Below are 8,716 nucleotides of genomic sequence, written 5' to 3' on the forward strand. Positions count from 1 at the left end.
ATCCGGAAAAGTTAAGTGCTTGTGTTATTATTTCCTCTTCCTTTGTATGGCGCCCAATGATCTATTTATGACTTCCGTATTAGGGCCTAACACATTTAGATAATGGATATGAGACAAATACTGCACCAGATTATTGTACTTCTTAGTCTTCATGTGTAGCCGGTGATTTAGGAACATTTACAGACTGTATTCAGATAAGTATATGAATCACCATTATTATATGTTACATCATATAATGCAGCCGGTCCCATTACTATGGCATATACTATGTCCTATTACAGTATAATTTTGTACCCACTGACAGCTGCTTTCCTTATTACCTACATGACACACATACTGGTGTGGAGGGATAACCATTGGAGGTATGGCCCCCTGGTGTGGAGGGGTAACCATTGGAGGGGTAACTACATGACTCTGGATTATTCTGGAGCTGATATAACTTAATATTATTGCTCATACAGTATTTAGGGTGAGCCGTTTAAGTTACTATTTCTTTTAGAGGACCTTTAATTTCATGGTACTGTATAAATATAGATATATAACGGGATTTGCTTGCATATTCCAAACATAAGTACAATACATAAATGTCTAGCTAGCTAAGTGATCTTGTACAAGTAGAACAGAGAACCCTGTGTGTCTGGGTCTCCAATTTATAGGCCAGTGTTTTACTTTGTTAGGGCTAGTTCACACGTGGGCAAAGGGGCGGATTTTGACAGCTGATTTCGCTTCAAAATCCGCCCCTTTACAATGGTGGTCTATGCAGACTGCCAGGCTTCTTTTTTCCGCTAGCGGCAGAAAAGAAGCGACCTGCCCTATCTTCAGGCGGCTTCCGCCCCCGGCAGCACCCTCCTATGTCGGCTCATTCATTTGAGCCGACAGCGGAGGGGAAAGCCGCGATGGTCGCGGCATGCAGGTTTTGAGCCACGTCTCTCTCGGTGTCAAAACCCGTGCGGGCAGTTAACGTGTCAACTATCCCTTACTGTTACTGACCTTGCCTTAGTATGTAACCCTATAGGACATGATTGCTTAGGATTGGGACACGTATAAGTCTCTCCAAGCCACTATGTAACGGCAGGTGATTTGCGATACACTAACAAGTTGTTTTTGCTATTTCTTGATCAAACGTGTTTAACAAAATTTAGTATAGTTATTTACTATTGTGTTTTCTTAATAATTTAGCTTCAATATAATCCTAAACTATAGCTGCTGCTGTGCAATATAATTTGCACTATTGACAATAAATATGTTTTTTAATGGGTTCTTGAAGTTACTTATAATTTGGCCAGTAATGGGCAACCACCTCAGGTGTAGCCCAGTGCAGGGGTAACCATTGGAGGTATGGCCTCCTGGTGTGAGGGGTTACCATTGTCGGTATGGCCTTCTGGTGTGTAGGCGTGACCATCCGAAGTATGGCCCCCTGGTGTGGAGGGATAACCATCCGAGGTATGGCGCTCTGGTGTAGAGGGGTAACCATCCGAGGTATGGCCCTCTGGTGTGGAGGGGTAACCATTGGAGGTATGGCCCCCTGGTGTGGAGGGGTAACCATCGGAAGTATGGCCCTCTGGTGTGGAGGAGTAACCATCGGAAGTATGGCCCTCTGGTGTGGAGGGGTAACCATTGGAGGTATGGTCCCCTGGTGTGGAGGGGTAACCATTGGAGGTATGGCCCCCTGGTGTGGAGGGGTAACCATTGGAGGTATGGCCCCTTGGTGTGGAGGGTTAACCATTGGAGGTATGGCCCCATGGTGTGGAGGGGTAACCATCGGAAGTATGGCCCCATGGTGTGGAGGGGTAACCATCGGAAGTATGGCCCTCTGGTGTGGAGGAGTAACCATCAGAAGTATGGCCCTCTGGTGTGGAGGGGTAACCATTGGAGGTATGGCCGGCCCACTGGTGTGGAGGGGTAACCATCGGAAGTATGGCCCTCTGGTTTGGAGGAGTAACCATCGGAAGTATGGCCCTCTGGTGTGGAGGGGTAACCATTGGAGGTATGGCCCCCTGGTGTGGAGGGGTTACCATTGGAGGTATGGCCCCCTGGTGTGGAGGGGTAACCATTGGAGGTATGGCCCCTTGGTGTGGAGGGTTAACCATTGGAGGTATGGCCCCATGGTGTGGAGGGGTAACCATCGGAAGTATGGCCCTCTGGTGTGGAGGAGTAACCATCGGAGGTATGGATCCCCTGGTTTCGACAAACTGAATAATTTTAAGAAGACCCTGTTAGGGTAAGTCCATAGCGTCATGGCTATCAGTTTTCACATGTCTGTGCAATAAATTGGGCCCTCCGGGCTGGTGGTGGCTGCGGCTGGTGGGAGAGAAAAATATTTATCAAAAAAAGGGTTGTTTTGATAAAAATCTATAGCTTCAAGGACCATTTCTGTTGACTTGTACTTTTCTTAGTAAAGATATGTGACCACTTATATTGATCAATTCATATTTCTCTTAAGGTTGCCGACAGCGTAATACCACTGTAGCTGCAGTAGAGTGTCTATTGCAGCCAGCTAGGGAATGGAGCCCAGCACTGCATATCATGATAACCCCATGCTCTGCATGCAGGAGCTATAAAGGCCTGTAGCCCCTCTTGTGGAATGGGCAGCATCAGGATGGTACTGGCCCATGTCCAGCAAAGATGAGAATTTCAGCTTCAAATTTCAGTCTGCATGCCCTTGGGTCGGTGCGTGCTGCTCACGGTAAAGGTCGCCAAATGCTCTGAAAATGATTGAGAGATGACAGGAGAGGGTCTCTCACTGCCTTTAAAGACTCCTGTAACTCGAGCAGATCATGGTCTTATTCTCATCGTGCTAAGCATCATGTAATGGCTTGTTTTACTGTTGATGTGATTGGGACCCATCGAACAACAATGGCGAGTTATTTCACTACAGTAAGTGCCCTGGGGTTGCTGTAGGATCTGGAGAAGCCGACGCACAACAAGAACTTTTTTCTTTCCTTCTTTATACTATATTTCCTGGCAGTGCCGCACCTCCCATGAGGCGACCTGAAGCGACCGCTTCAGGCGGCGCTATGCCAGGGCCACGGGGAAGGCGGCGTTTTTGCTGACCTAAGCCAGTCCAGGACAAGCTGTCCTGGACTGGCTTAGGGGGATATTGTCACTCCTTAGGGCGTCATTGCAAAACAAAGGCCTCTTGCAAGGTTGGGCATGATGCTAAAGGGAGCAGCCATTATTGGGTTATTTCACTGGAATCCTGTCTTAAGACAGGCTTGCACATTCCAGTGAGCGCCCTCTATTGGTTTGCAATACTGAGGCAGCAACTGTCTTCCTAATTACATCATGGAAGGCAGATTTGCATATTCTTCCCATAGTGGACTGGCTTAGGGTCACTGTCACTGAGCGGTGGATTGCGGAGGCCACTGCGGCCGCGCTCCAGCGGCCGCCCCTCACGCTCAGGCAGAGAGCAGGTCATCTCCCTGCCTGCTCTCTGCCTGCTAAAGCTCTGCTCCGCTCGGCCCCGCCCCCCTTCCACTCGGCTCCGCCCCACTCGGGGGGGGGGGGCGGCTTTCTGACGTCTGCTTCAGGTGGCAGAAAGCCATGGTTCACCCCTGTTTCCTGGCAGTGTGTGTGTGTGTGTGTATAGGATTGCCAATGAATGTAAATCAACAGTTCTAGTTTTTAGTGGCAGAGGTATTCCTTGAAGAGGTGTTATCTCGTACCTATCTCGTTCCCTGTAATTGCATTAATAATGGTGGTAAAACACCCCCATTCTTAGGATTGGTAGGGGTCTTGGCAGTCAGATCCTCACCAATCAGCAACTTATCCTCTGTCCTATAGATGAACTACTTATTATCAACATACCCATCTAATAAGTATAGACAGAATAGTCCAGAGTGAACATCCCTTTGAGTAGGTACAGGTACACTCACTTAGTAGCCCCCTGAACTTAAAATACACCTTTATAAACGGAGATTGTGCTGTGGGTGTCAGATTTTCATCTGAGCAAGTGCAGACTCAGCAGCCACCTCCTCCTATGTGACTTAGATCCTAAGGAGCAGGTGAATCTCCTGCCAAAATAACCTCCTTATACACCCAGATCCTCCTCCATCCTTTCCTCACTTGGATTATTACAGTAGGTGCAGCTGACTGTTGTAACCACAGAACCAGTCCATTGGTGGGGCCACCTGGCTGCTCCTCCATTACTGTAAGTACACGTTTTCCTATAATGTTTGTGACTTCTGCTCACATAGACTGTACCATTTATATAGTATATAGTTGATGAACAACTTTGTCTTAGAAGAAGTTCCATATTTACAACAACCAGCATTCTAAGATTTTCCGACCACTGGAGATCCAGACATTGCTGATCACTGCAATAACCTGGTCTTGGGCTTCTGTCCTTATACTTCACAACATCTCCATCTGGAGACAAGTCCCTGACACTTCTTTACTTCTGCACCTACATTTTTGTAAACCACTTAACTCTTCGTGTGCCATAGCCAGGTTGTGGTTTACTTGGTGCTTTGCCTCCCCTTGACATGTCACCTAGCACATACTTGACCCTTATGGGTTACTTACTCCTTACTTACTTACTTACTTACTTACTTACTCCTCAACTTAGACACAGAAACAATTTTTAGATACCAATTGAAAAATTGCTTTGAATGATGTTTTTTAATCTTCTTATTAGCTAGTGGTTCTCAAGTGGATATTTATGTGAGGATCATTGATACTATTTATTGGGGATAGCTGTGACTGTGGACTACAGAGGTCACAGTTACTGGACTCCAAGGCTCATCAGCTACATAAGAGGACCCCAATGTAGTAACCTGGTAATGCTGGAGCAAATGAGCAAATATTCCATTTTTTGTTTATTCCTCTCCCCCCCCCCCCCCCCCGCCACAAATTATTTGTATGCAGTAAATGGGATAAAAACACAATTGTCTATTGTCGCTTGGGGTTTGTTTTTATGGCTTCTACTATGTGCAGTAGAAATGACCTGTAACCTTTATTCTGGGGACCAGTACGATTGTGGTGATACCACATATAGCAAATATATTATTCTCTCTCTGACTGCTCAGATAAGTTATTACAAGACTCCAGTAACTTGAGCTTGCTTTTACTTTATTCAATAAATGTATAAATACACAGATCCAAGGATTCAAAGCCACTCACTATATACTTACATAGTCAGCCGTCACTGTTTAACATAGTGCAATGTTCCAGACCTGAAGCCCTTCTCAAGGCATAAGAGGTGCGCAATAGTTGTATAATGGAAGAAACAAGGGACTGGATCCTTGATGAATACCAGGAATTGACTGGCTATACGTTTGCAGCCTGAAAAGTTGTGCTATATCAGACAGTGAAAGCTGAATATATAAGTATATGGTATATATGAGTATATATTGAGCGGCTTTGTATCCTTGGATCTGTTCATCAAACTACTGGATGGTTCTCTTGCTTCTTCTTGATATCCTCATTACTGGGGAGTCTTGGGAAATTGCACTCACCTAAGAGTAACTGAGCCCACTCTATACATGTACGTCAAATGTCAAAAAGGGGCCAAACGACACATGATAGTTGGGGACCCTGTTACAGATTTGCACTGTGACCCAGAAGCTTGAAGAATGAAAGAATAATAGCAAAAGTCTTCCTGGAATCTGTAAGTAGAGAACAGGACGGAGAATTCTGCTGCCATTCATTTTCTTTTTGGTTTAGTGCATGATTTATTATAAGGTGCGTTTTATTTGCTGAGATTCTTTACATTGGGATTTTTTTTTAATCTCAAGCACAAATAATACAATTCTCTTAAACTGAATTCCCCAGACGGCCGAGGATTGATTGATCAATGACCCAATATCTGCTTACTTTGGGCATGTCCTATGGTGTTACCTGGCTCTGACTAGGACATTACACTGGGATTTGGACTATACTGGGGTGTGGTTGTTGTGGAGCTCACACATGACACTACGTCTGTGCTCACACAGGAATTGCTGTTTTCATATTCACTGGGGGGTGGCCAGGGATCAGACACTTCAATTATCCCCCTATTTAGTGGATAAGGGATAAGTTTTGGTAGTGGGGAACCCCTTATAATAAAGCAAATCCTTTCTAAATATTTTCTAGGGGGAGTTTTTAAGTGCTGAATATTTCCCTTCTGTATTTTTTCAGTGTTTGCTGCCACCTGTAGATTAGGAGTGTGGACTAGCTGAACAGGTGACATTACGCTTCTGTATACCCAGGATCCCACATTATAGAATATGTATGGTAGAACATGGCTACAGAGTTGATGGTTTCTTGTAATTATAGAGTTTGTCCAAATACACCATCTCTTGTTCCTATGATCTATAAGAGGATTCCTTCCTGGGAACCCTTGTAGATTTGTTTGCTCAGTTAACTTTGACCATGGTCTCCGACCTTCATTAGCCAGTTAGGGTTTTGGCTTGTTTATTATCATTGTTAGGAAAGGCCAAGTGATGCAAATTTTACAGCCTCTTCTAGCTTCATGTCAAAAAACAGCAGCCATGGGTTCTACTAAGCAGCTGTCTAGCACTCTGAAAATAAAAATTTTGGAGGCCCACAAAGCAGGAGAAGGCTATAAGAAGATAGCAAAGCGTTTTCAAATTGTCCTTTCCTCATTTCAAAGTGTAATTAAGAAATGGCAGCACCAGGATTAGCGGAGGTCAAGATACGGTCTGGAACCTCTGCTTGACTTCAAAAGACCTTCAGGAAGATTTAACAGTCTCTGGAGTTGTGTATATTGTTTTACTGTTCAGTGATACCTGCACAAGTATGGCCTTCGTGGAAGAGTCATCAGAAGAAAACCTCTCCTTTGTCCTCACCATAAAATTCAGCATCAGAAGTTTGTAAAAGATCAACTAAACAAGCCTGATGCAATTTTGAAACAAGTCCTGCGGACAGATGAGGTTAAAGAGGATCTCTCACCACTTGCGGCACATGCGGTTTTATGTACTGCTAGAAATCCGACAGTGTGCTGAATTCAGCGCACTATTGGCTTTCATGTTCTGTGCCCCGGGTGAAGAGCTATCGATGCCAGTGCCGTAGCTCTTCACAGTCAGAAGGGCATTTCTGACAGTCAGTCAGGAACGCCCTTCCTCACAGTAGCGCCTATAGCGCTGTACAGTGTGAGCGGGGAGGAACGCCTCCCTCCCTCCTGATAGTACTCGTCCATAGACGAGTACTGGGGAGGCGTTCCTCACCGCTCTCACAGTACAGTGCTATAGGCTACACCTCAAAAGAGCAATGCATGCAAGATGAGCCAGGAATCTCACAGAAGTGGAAGAATTTTCCAAGGAAGAATGGATGAAAATCCCTCAGAAGAAATGAAAGACTTTTGGCAGGTTACAGTCCTCACAGTCCTTACTGTAAAGAACCAGCTCCTGGGGTAGGCTATTCTTCAGATTCACTGTCCTAACAGTATACAACCAGCTCCTGGAGTAGGCTATTCCATAGAGTCGCAGTATTTACAGTGAAGAAACCTTGTTGGCTCTTAAACCTATTTTTTGAGATGGAGGGATCACTCCATTCTCTTTTGTGGGGCTTTTACACTGAAAATCTTTTCCCCATATTTCTTGTATGGGCCATTTATATATTATATAGGTTGATCACATCTCCACGTCTTCTCCAGACTAAACATATTTAACTCCTTTAATCTCTACTCATAACTGGGCCGCTTATCAGTTTTGTGGACGTCTTTAGAATCACTTTAGACATCCTTCCTATGAACTGGTACCCAGAACAGAAGTACATATTCCAGATGAGACAGCACCAATGACTTATATAGTGGTAATATTATCCCTGTCCAGTGATCCATACTCCTTATAACACATTACAATATCCTGTTGGCCTTAGAAGCAGCTGACTGACATTGTGCTGTAATTAAATCTATGATTATTATTATTGTTTATTTATATAGCACCATTAATTCCCTGGTGCTTTATTATATTACTCCCATGTTGCTTTACATTATTATATTAATTCCATGGTGCTTTACATTTGGGGGTTACATACAATACACCAAATATACAGGTAAATATAATACTAACAATGTCTGGCACAGTGGGGTAGAGGGCTCTGCCCGCGAGGGCTTATAATCTATGACGGAAGGGGGGTAGAGACAGAAGGAGAGGGGAGGCTGTACAGATGGCAGTGCGGTGATAGTGTTATTGGAGGTTGTAGGCTTTCCTGAATAGGGGAGTCTTCAGGGCCTTCTTGAAGCCTTTGATAGTGGGGATGCATGGGAGAAATCTTGGAGATGGTTGTGTGAGGAGCGGATGAGAGCAGAGCGGAGTAGGAGGTCATTGGAGGATCTGAGGTTACATGTGGGCAGGTAGCGGGAGATTAGTTCAGAGATATATGGAGGGGACAGGTTGTCGATGGCTTTGTATGTTAATGTTAGTAGCTTGAATTCAATTATACAAGTAGACCCAGGTCCTTCTCCACCAGTGACTCTTCCAGCTTTACTCCCCATAGGACATATGTCACCTACAGATTATTATTTTCCAGATGCAGAACTTTACAGTTATTCACATTGAACCTCATTTGCCATATGGATGCCCAAACAGTCTGGTTAAGTCTCCTTGTAACTCACTCCCATCCTCCATAGACTCTACTACTACTCCCTTCCTCCATAGACTATACTATGGAGGAAGGGAGAAGTACTGTACAACATAGCTTGTATCATCTGTATATATACAGTACTATTACTCCCATCCTGTGTTGACTGCATAGGCCCACTTCACATCTGTGT

This window comes from Leptodactylus fuscus, chromosome 8 (genome assembly GCF_031893055.1).
Source record: "Leptodactylus fuscus isolate aLepFus1 chromosome 8, aLepFus1.hap2, whole genome shotgun sequence".
Taxonomy (NCBI): domain Eukaryota; kingdom Metazoa; phylum Chordata; class Amphibia; order Anura; family Leptodactylidae; genus Leptodactylus; species Leptodactylus fuscus.